Raw genomic sequence first — 11,774 nt, 5'->3', positions numbered from 1 at the left:
TTCGAACTTAATAAGAGTAATAGTGCACCATAACATACAAGAGTTTTTAAGAAATAAAATGAATTTCAAAGATAAGTTCATCTCTAATGAATGCGTAATGTGGCTTGTTTGCGCAGTGGTGCTTCCTGTTTATGATTTCCTATTCAATATAGGCACATGTGTCTACTGACAAAGTTGGTCTWTCTTATTTTCCATAGTCGTAATTATCTTTTCAATGAAGATTTGTGAGATCAGAGACCGAGATCGATTGACAGCGTTCGATGGCTGCTGTCTGATCGCTCAATCGGTGCACACATTATTTGCTGCGTCGCAAATTATTTCGAAAAATATGTGCGATTGCCCAKAAACAAACAAACAAATGCATAATTATAGACGTAGGCAAACCATGAAGCGCGTCAAAATAAATGGAATTGTGCGAGAAAAGCCGGAAAAAATAAGTGAGGAAGTAAGGAAAGCTAAACGCAGGCGGTATGGATAAGTTTTGAAAGAATTCTTGACTTRAATTTGGTGCTAGATCAAGACGATGAGGGGGTGTAACCTTATATTATTAATTGTAGTTTTGACACTGTACTAATATATGTATATAGTGGATATAAAGAGCTATATCGTGCTATTATCTACTCAAACGTGTACAAAATTGCTTAAGAGTCAATTTTGAGATTCGCAAAATCCAGAATTCCGGATTAAAAAGTCCCGTTATTCGGCCAAATAGTTTCGATGGATTATTTTATTCAAATATATATTTTTAGTCGGGATGATCCCAGTATTCTCCTCAACCGRCGAATGTTTGGTAGAAAGACAGACAATTATTTTATCTGCTCTGATTATTCTAGTAACTTTTAGAAAACTTAGATTAACAAAAGAATAAAATACTAAGTCCACGTAAAACGTCTTGGTATAAGAAAACCGGCATAAAAATATGTGAATACATATGATAGTGGTCCGATAATTACTTAGTCTGCAAAGTAACTGTGAAAGTCATTCATAACATCATCTCTTGAAACATCGAAACTCAATTTCATTAACTTTATTCTAAAGACCTGCAAGTAAGCCTTTGTGTCGACCTCCTTATTCGATTTAAAAACTCTGGCCAATGAGTGCCTTTTAGGACAGCAGTATTTTAAATGCACTGCTCCGAAATGCAGATTCCTTTAGAGAGGTGTGCATTCRCTCCGATAGCCAAACGGYTTTACYGTCTTTACTCGCTGACTGTGCGCTCAAGACTAGTCAGAGATGCCCGGTCACAACTGAAGTGCCTGCAAAGTCGAAGCGCTTTCTTGTTTCATTCGATTGGAAGCGAGTCGGTTTTTCGAGTTCTGGCGTTGGATCTTTGAACTTCCAGTGAACTCAGCAAGCGCTGATCAATAACCAGAACTTGCCAAACTCTTCAGAGATTCGTCTGGCCCACAGGCACTCGGAACTGCTGGGCCTTAGCATAGTCAATCTSATCGTAATGGTAGATGTTTTGAGTGAACACTTTCGTCCAATTTGGCTATATGTTAGCTGAGGTGGGAACCGATGCGTTTGTTACAGTAGAAACGCACTTTTTCCTTCCTTAAATCTGACTTCTTTTTTTGGAATTTTGGCGTTAGACGACTTAAGTTGTCTGAGTAGACCTTTTTGCTCTTTTCGAACTAGTCGAAACAGATCAAAATCCTTAGATTTCAGAACGAAGACAATCTCATTTCTGCTGGATAGGACAGTCTCTTCGTCGTTCGGCGTAGGTTCGTAASGCAATTTCTACTGTTTCGACTGTGGTTTGGGCTATAGTGAGCATGTGTGAATAAAAGTTTCGTGGACGGTCACTAAATGCTTCAAAAATTCTTCGGATAGCGCTAAAAACTTTCAACTGTCGTCCGGATTTAACAAACGCGATACCCATGTGCCGACAGCTTTCTCAAGCCGAATTCTTAGCGGAAGTTGTGACTCAGTTAATGTTTTGAAAAGCCAACTAGTTCGGTATTGTCATACACACTCATTCAACCTACCAACCGGCCGTTTTCCGGGCACGTAAAATATCAATAAGTAAAATTTTGTTGGTTGCCATTGAAGGAGAAGAGTTACTGTATTCCGCCTCAAAGCATTTTTCTTCCCAAAAACAATTTTTAAAATTTTTCTTATTCTAATTTTCATAATGTGTAATCCCCAAAAATGTACTTATTGCATMGCCCTCGTATGTATGTATRTATGTGTRTCAAAGTTGACTGAAYACTGCACGTTGAAATCAAAGACATGATCGCGCGTTCAATAGACACATCATTTACATAAATACCATATATATGTATATGTTCATATGTATGTATAACATAGGCTGTCAACCGTCGGGTCTGTTGCTAAGAATGCACATTTGCATGAATATACTTATATAAAATGTTAATTGCTGTAACGTATGTATGTTTCTATGTACATATGTATGTATCTATGCCAGCGCAGACACGCTCACTCCCACAAAATAATCATCTAGCGACGAGCTTCTAGCTGCGCACTCATTGAGGAAACCGCTAAATATTTGATGACTGGGAAGTGCCCTCATATTTGCCGCAACCCATTGACTGCTGCTCGTCTAGATGACTTTGAATTGGTTTTGTTATTGATTTGCGGTGCCTAAGTGAGTATGGGTGTGTGTGTGTCGACAGACGGGGGAATGTGAGCGCCTAATGTCTGTCTGTACCCCGCAGCAGCCTCTATTTACTCAGCAGCCGACACCCGCCTAATGTCACATATAACTTCATATATACATGCATACATGCATACATACATACATACATACCTACAAACCTACATACATATGTGGAGTGTCTGTGTTTACCTTTATTGAGGTATTATTTTGATTTGCATTTCGAGGCGGCAAATCGAATAATCATTAATCTTTTCAAGACTGCACATATCTAGATAAATATTTATATTGTAATTCATTCAAATATTATTCGCCATTTAATGCCCACAAAGTATCTGCAAATGCCACAGTAGACACACACACACACACACCCACATGTAAATATATATTTGTACACAAATATATGTTAGGCGGACWAGTCTGCCGGCTTCAAGCATCCTATATACAAACACATGCATTTGTATATAAGTTCAGGCATACATATCTGTCTATTATATAGAATAAGCAAAGCATTTGCTCGCCGAACGGGTGTGTCTTGAATGGAATATTTCACACGCTTTTTCAGATGAGTAATTCGACATTCAGTTCATCAATTGCAGGAAAATTAATTCTCYTTTTTTAGCTTTGCGGTGAAAAGAGCTTTTAGGATGTGTCTGCAATAAGCGGAAGATTCAAGAATGAGGTAATATTTGCATAAGTGATAAGTATTTTTSAATACGTGTGGAGCCCTGTCTGATTGGGAAGCTGTTGTAGTCACCATCCGAGAGATATTCAATCGCACAAAAACCTGTCAGAGCAAAGTTCAAGAGAACAGACGTAARATTTCGAAGATAACATATTTCTTAATTTYGAAAAGTTTCTAACRGCATTAAAATATCGAGCGAATCTATACAAAATCTTCAATAAGGTTTTCGGTACTTCGGTACTATCTACTACAAAGATCCAAATCTAAAAACTATTATACTCATAGTTTAGTAATGAATGTTGAATTCTTTAAAAAAAAATATTGCTTGTAGACTTTGAAGGTTTTCGATTCAGTACCCGCCGGTAGAAGCAGAGAAAGAGTAAGACTTTGGACAGAACAGGTGGAGAAGAAACTGGCTGTGCTTGATATCTCGAATTGGCGCCAAATATCGAAGAGAASAAATGACTGGCTCGACTAGATTCATAAAGTACCTGTTTTTAACGACGGCGAAGAGAGTCAGTTCATATTTGCTATTTTTAACGAAAAGCCCATATTTCGAAATATGATCCTGTTCGTTGAAATCARCGTGATGTTATAAACGGAGATCCATTTCGAGATTCCCTTATATTTTCAATGACTCGTTCGATCATTTGGACTGCTAACTGGCGRTTGACACGGGTGATGTGTTGCTTCAAGGACTGAATCGAAACGGCATTGTGCGTATAGACCTTAGACTTTACATATCCCCACAGCAAAAAGGATCTTGTATATATCAGGATCCAAGTATCCTCCGACTAATAACGCTGACTTGTCAGCAGACAATGAAAAACCTCCGAGTATATTTCAGCTTTAAAGCAGCTTCCTTTTCAATTATCTTGCCGTTACGGGTTTTAGATCGCTCCATTGGTCGCACAACATCCAACAGCTGGAAGTCCTGTCTAGCTCCGAAAGGTTTTTTTACAGCTTAATGGAAACTTAAATACAAAAATGGACTTCAAAGGAATTTAGCTGAATATACACTTGGTGATCGATACTTCCTAGAAAGTGCAAATATTTGCGATAAAAATATGGAATTTCATTTCACAGAAGCATCAACTATACTCTACTAGTGGTACATACATATGTACATACTTACAAAGAAATTTACATCTTATATGTTTGTGCATGGGGAGTAAATATAAATTTCCGAATTTACTTTATTTCTGCGTAATATTGCGGTTTACGCAATCACAAAGTAGTGAAATCATTTCGAAACTGATTGCTGCCGGCTAGATTGTATGTGTCTGTAAGTATGCATGTGTTGCTGTCCAACTACATCAGCCTAAAAGTAAGAATGCGAACACCAATTCACAGAAAAACCGCAAAAGCAAGCAAATGGCCAAGCGAAAAATATCAGAAATACGAAAATGAAGTCAAATAAGTACAAAGCGACGTTCTCGAAAGAATTGCGCAATCGCAACATTGAACGAACGGCAACAATATCAGTGGRCARTCAGGCTGTAGAGCGGAAAGGCAGCGCTTAGACGGCACCGTCGCGGAGRCAAGACGCACGAAGGCGAAGCAAGGCGAGACAAGGTTCTGATTGGAGACAGGCKGMCCTAACTCGAGCTAGCTTGGATGACTGAAAGCTACATGGCTGTTGGCTGCCGCTTGCTGTCTGCTGGCGGCATGACAGACGGGCCAGAGTGTGCTCCTTCGGATATACATAAATGCTTTTTTTTAGTGCTTAAGTTCAGTTGCTAAATATATTGTTCTTTTTGTTGTTGTTATTAAGGATTTTGATTGCAGCTTATTTTTTTTTTTTTCGGGTAAATGTACGTGGAATCTGGTTCGCCGGTTTGTTTACCAACAACCACCAGCTCTCTACACACTCGAACACAAGCCATTTGCATATAAAAAGTATACACAATCGTATACATATGTATGTATTTATATGTATGTATGTATGTGTTTATTTTGTTTTGATTTTGTTATGGTTATAGGTGAGTTATTCAAAGGAAGGTTGCTGACTTCCAACTTATGCAATTYGAGCTTTTTTGGATTATCTCTTGGCGGATCTTTTGTTTTCATTTTTACAGGCGACCTTATATTGCCATATCGTAAACAGAACGGCAGCTATATATGTATGTATACATATAAGAACATGTATATATGTGTAAATCTGTATATTTGCTACTCGCCAATGTCCAGCGCTTGCGTAATTTATTCTTAGGTTAGGTTAGTTTTTGGGGAATTTGCATTTGACACTCTTCGCAATTTGCTTGCTTTCATTATGAATTTTTGGAATTTTTATTGACAGCATTAAATTGCTTCTTATAGCAGGATATAYATATGTACATATGTACCTAAGGCCCATTCCTTAATACGCAATGCATTTTCGTTTATTCTAACGAGTTAAAAGCAGATCTATTAAAAAATATATATGTAAGCTTAAATAGAAATCACAAAAAGCTTAAAAATACGAGAAATATAAAATTAAATTTTTTTGTTTTTTATAAAACCGAGAAATCAGAGAAAATATTATCCTTTCTTAAATATATTTGTTTTTTAAACTAATTCACAAATTCTATGAAAGCTCAAATTAGAAATGTTTTCAAGATATTTTAAAGCCCTTTACTGTTATCTATTAAAAGTTGTAGCAAACAATAAAAGTCAAAAAATTCTATGAGAGCTTTAATTAAAATCACACAAAGCTTGAAACTGCATGAAAGCTCTAAACTGTTGTGAAAAATTGGGCAAGAAAAAATATATAAAAAATGCATAATGCTTTCATTAAACAATGAAAGCTCAAAATTATATTCGCATACGCTTTAACACTTTGTGCTTTTGATGTCTAAAGAGTCAAAACGTGGCAACAAACACAGTATTCGAACAGTCGGGAAATCAGATTCCAAAACAACAGCAACAACGCTGGTATTTATACGCTCGACTTGATCTAATAAGACCTTGTTTTTTCTTAGTATGGAATATCTTAGACGATTAGCTGTCAAAGTAAACAAATGTGTATGACATTTTTGTCCGAGATACTTTGACAAAATGCTGTGAAAATGGATGAAATCGAATAACAAACATGTCCATAACCCACTAGGCATTACAATTCATATTATGTACGACAAGGAAAGGTTTCATAACAGCAAACAGTAACAAAATTGGGCCACCGATGTGGCGCCGCCGACCTTCAAGTGAAAATCCAATACCTCAGGACACACGCTACCAATTTCAATCAAATGTCTTTTTTTTTTTATTGGCGAAGACACTGCTTAGACGGTTACGGAGTGCAGGTTTTCCTCTTTCTCTGCTCCGCCCGGCGAGTACTTTCAAAGATGTAGTATAGTTTTCATYCATTCGACATGACCTGACTCGACGTTGACGATTTATATCAACGTCGTCGTAAAACTCATACAGTCATCGTTCCATCGAATGCGATATTCGCCGTTGCCAGTGCGCAGAGAACCATAAATCTTTCAAAGAACTCAACAGACGTTGTCATCGTCTATACCCCATATATCACAACGGAAATAATAAGATAAACCATCGAGAGCGGACTTTACTTTACGCCAGTAGCTTTACTGCCTTATAAAATAGTGTACCTTCTTGATTAAGTCGCCTGGTCTGAAGCCTCTTTTGGTATCAAACGCCGAATCGGAGAGGTCCTTCCCGATCTTGAYGGAGTTTTTAGTATTGCTCAATGTCAGTTTACACATCCGTATTCCATATTAGTCTTGCGGGGATACCAAATTAAAAATTGCGGTAGCTCCTTTTCGTGCTATCAAAAGCAATATTTGGCGCATGGTGAATATCTGTTGCTTTTTTTCCAGGCTTAAAGCCACACTGATAAGGTTCAATCGGTTTTTAGACGGTGGACTCTCTCTTACACAATACGCTCGATAGAATCTTATATGTAAGTGATATTGGGAGGCTTATCTCACGGTAGTTGGCGAAGATTGTGGGGTCACACTTAAGTTCCAATAGTTAGGCATGCTCGCTGCAACAGTGGGCGATGAATCTGTAATTACGTAGGTGGWCTTTTATATTTCGCGTTATGGCAACCCTGATGTTGCAATCTGCCAAATCGTAACTTTTTCGTAAAGTTCGACATTTTTGATGTTATACACACACAGAACCTTTTGACTTACCAGCGTTATTTGTGTGTTCACAGTAATTGAAAATATTCATCTATGGAATAAAATAGTGAACATTTTCTTGCTATTATTTTTCAGAACTTTTACCAAGCCTCTATGAACTTAACTCCAATTTTAGCGATGAAGCTYCATTAAAGACCGGTTTTTCCAATAGTCACCATTCAATTGAAGTCGTAGATCACTCCAAGTTGAATCTTGTGAAGCTCGTCCTCAATGAGTTGTTGTTCCGAAAACTATTGATACTGATATTGCAGGATCGTTTTGTKACCCAAGTTCTAAAGTTAATAGTAGAACCAGCATACATTCAATATTGCATGAAAATTTTACTGTAAAAAAATTGTATACGTTKAATCCCACACAATTTGTCAATCGTTCAAAAACAAGCTCTTGTCGACTAATAGGGAGAAATGTTAAAAAAAAAGTACGAATGCGGTGCTTGGAAACACTTATTCAAGGCTAAATAATTGTACAACACAAGAGTTAATCAATTAAGCAGGGCTAAAATCTAAAAATGAAACTTTTCAGCAGTGAAATTGCCCCCGAAGTTTGCTTTGTCTTAATTGAATAGAAAAMCTGCCAAATCTCTCAAAACATTTTAAACAACGCTCACAGATCCGCACGCTTGTGAGTCATGTCTTTCGACGGCGCAAATCGCAAAAAAATCCACTAGTGACCGCATGTCTGAGCATTTTGGGCATTACAAAAGTAGCCAGACAACAAACTGTGTTGCCGTTGTTGTTGTAAGCGTTGCTGCACTTACCTGTCGCCAATTGTAGCTGTGACCGCAAAAAACAAAAGTGCTATTGGGCAAAAAATGCAGACACAACAACAACACACACACACATCAACAACAATAGCAGCAGCTACGACACATGCAAGGCAATTCCGAAAAAGCTAACGAGTCACCGGTCAACAAAAAGAACAACAAACGAAAGAAACTAGAACCAAGAACTGATTGCATTTCAGGCGGACGGACAGCCGGATTGTTGGTRTTGGCTGGCAAAAAAAGCGAGCCCAGCGGCGCAGAAAAACGCAGCAAAATTGGCCGCTGCAGCCCTGCAAAAGTGCCTTTCAGCTCAGCTCGATTTATGCAACGCGACGCAGCTCAATGCAACGCTGTGCGCTGCGTGCACGCACAGAAAAACCGAAAACAATTCAATTTGAGCGATTGAAAATTCGCAGACGACAATAAAGTGCACAAAACTGTAAAATTCGTAAGACAATGCACGAGCCAAGCAAAAAAAAAAAAATWAACAAACAAAACTCCAAAACGAAATGGGAAAAAGCAACGAAAATGAAAATGACAAGTGCAACAAAAGAGAAACTGCAAATAATGCCGGAGAAAAGCGCACGAACATACGAAAATTTACGATTCCGACTTGGTTTTTGTGTTCGCTGCGTTGAATTGCGATCGAGCAAAGAAATTACCTGTGCTGGTTCCTCAACTGCACTCTCCATTAGCATGCGTGACATGTGAGTGATTATCTGGATGCAGACTAAATTGCAAAAGGTAAAGGGGCTTGCAATATGGGCGGACAGGCGGTAAAAAGTTGATATATAGTCTGTAACTGCATTGTGTTTTTTTTGGGTTTTCGAAAGGTCGAACTTCCGCATAAAGTTGAAGACAGTCTGAAAGTGATAAGGACCATTGAAGCCAATGACAGTACTTGATTTTGCAAACGATGTCAATTACTGGTGGCCATGTAGGTGGCCAAATCCAAGTTGATTGTTAACGAAATCATTTTACGGTAGGCTATTCCATGGACTCGGGCTATAGGGAGAGGCGTTTCAGATATACAGGTATGAKCGATTCTCTGGGCATTTAGTATGTCGGGGTCATTCCTATATAAGTAGGTCTTTAACCTGATCCAGTATCTGGAACAAAGTTGCTCAAGGGTCACCCTAGATGTTCGAGACAATTCGAGCTCTTCATTTGCTATGGGTGGTGGATTAACTTCAAGACGGTTCCGCATTCCAAGAGTTATACGACAGAAGACATCAAGCGGCATTCTGCCGAATTTTGACACATCTGTAGTTTCTTCGTCGGTTGAAATTGCCAAAAGTCCCTTTCCTCACGTCCAACAGCGTACTTGAAGTCCGGTTATCTTTATGTTGGTTGATTGTTAGGGTGCTGACAGCTTTGTACTATACCATTTTATAGGGCAAGTTTGATTTTCCGAAAACTGCGTCTCAATATTGTCTAATGTTATAAAGTCCGACATTGCATCCAGAGAGGATGATATCCTTTGATATACTATACATCATTTTATTTATTTTAATGCGGAAAATGTTCTGAAAGCTTAAACCGATATTTTTTTGTCTAGGATTTTGTCTATTGAATATGGTGTTCAAGTTAAACTAATTGAGTGAGAGAGTAACGAAACTGAATATGTAACACAGCCCTCGTAGTCCCAATTTAGTACCCTATATTTACGTATAGCCGAGTTTCCGAAATTTTCGCAAGTATGCTTGTGCTGAGCCATCGTTTTGCTGCAATTGAATTGTAAGCAGTTTTTGTTCTTTTACTGTTGCTGATGCGTTTTGCTCGAATTGAAATGACAAAAAATCCGAGCTTCTGTAAAATACAGCTTTTCTTGGCCTGTTTYTCAGTATTGTATGTTCCACAAACGCATTTGTTCTCAGTCGTTTAGTTTTTTATACCCTGAACAGGGTATATTAAGTTTGACGCGAAGTTTGTAACACGTCTCTTATACACATCTAGATGTGTATAAGAGACAGGTATATATATGAACTAGTCCCTCAGTTTTTAAGATATCGTTTTGAAATTTTGCAAACGTCATTATCTCTTCAAGAAGCTGCTCATTTGTCGGAACAGCCGATATCGGACTACTATATCATATAGCTCCCATACAAACTGAACGATCGGAATCAAGGGCTTGTATGGAAAAATTTGGCATTTGACGTCGTATCGTCACGAAATTTGGCTTGGATTACTGCTTAAGGTAACAATATAATCTCAAATTGCTCAGAACGGATTACTATAGCATATAGCTTCCATACAAACTGAACACATAGTTACTAACAGAAATGCGCCTGTGAAGGGTATTTAGCTTCGATGCAACCGAAGTTAACGTTTTTTCTTGTTTTTTATTTCACTTAGCTTTCACTGTTTCCCTGAATTTAGACTGTCATCGTTAGAGGCAAGAAGAGACATTCTAGACGTTTCACCTATAAATTGATGCTTTACGGCAAAGGCTAGTTGTATGAGGTGCCCGGGTAGGAACATATCGAAATTCTCCACAATTTCGATTGCATTCCTAACAATCTAGATCACTGCACAACAGAACTTTTTCTTTGCGGTCCCTTCTCTGCTCACACACTAGCGAGGGCATTGASCTTTTTTACGGTTGGTTCGAAGTTAAGAGATAGAGAAAGCTGATGAGCTTACTAAGGTTACCGCAATTTCATTCGATTGTCCATTGAATCTATGGATCTGCAGTTAGAACTCATATGGGCAATACGGTTTAGATTTCGAGTTTTCCGTTTTTTCGTCAGTTTATAAAATGGATGCTCGTTTCTGCAAAAGTCAAAGTGGTTACAATAATAGGATAATTTGTCCATGATTGATGGTTGCTTGATTTAGAGAAGCGACCAACAGAGCTTCTAACAGCAAGCGACCGCATTTGAGCCTTCTTTAATTCTGTTCTAACTAAGCACCATTCCAGAACTCAATGTAATTGATAAAATTTTTAAGCTTTTTGACCTTAGCTACACAATTCCCGTTAAATGAATATAAGGAGTCGTGAAGGAAATCCTCTACCAACTGGCAAGACTCTACACATACTCGTACGCAAGGTGAATGTTGCATCATCCTCCCTTCATGATCTTTACTCTGTCGATTCTGAAGGTGTGATGTCATCGGTTGCTCAACTGTAGAAGCCTTTTGGTATTTCACTACCACACTATCACAAAGTAATTTTGAAGAACGTTCTCTAGTAGAGGGATTCCAAGTGCTGAGCTGCTCTCTATACAGTTTCCTTAAGTCTTTTAATGCATTTTCTAGCTTGCTGTTGGTTAATGCAAAATTTTACCAAATACTTTTCTACAAATAATCTGTAAACGAAGGAAAATCAATATGTACGTCGAAAGAGATTAGATCCGCGTATAGATATCTAGTTTCTATGAATTCGAATAGGTACAAGTAAGGTTTAATCAATTTTAGGATCTGACCAGTTTGACATTTTAAAAAGGGCCACTTGGCAACCAGTAGACAATTAAAAGCAACAACAATTCAGTTCAAGTGCAATCGAAATAAAAAGTCTCGACAACCAAAAAAAAAACACGAACGAACGGGAGAAGCGTAAAGAAG

The 11,774-nt window shown here is 38.0% G+C and overlaps 1 protein-coding gene across 1 annotated transcript in view; it reads left to right on the top strand.

Annotated features, from left to right (window-relative positions):
- Window positions 1–11,774, top strand: part of LOC108977999 — a 64,678-nt gene that overhangs the window by 5,593 nt on the left and 47,311 nt on the right. The gene's annotated exons all lie outside the window — the stretch shown is intronic.

This window comes from Bactrocera latifrons, unplaced genomic scaffold (genome assembly GCF_001853355.1).
Source record: "Bactrocera latifrons isolate USDA-ARS-PBARC rearing strain unplaced genomic scaffold, ASM185335v1 scaffold_99, whole genome shotgun sequence".
Lineage (NCBI taxonomy): Eukaryota > Metazoa > Arthropoda > Insecta > Diptera > Tephritidae > Bactrocera > Bactrocera latifrons.
The sequence above is the reverse complement of the archived record's forward strand: the minus strand, read 5'-3'. Positions and strand labels throughout refer to the sequence as shown.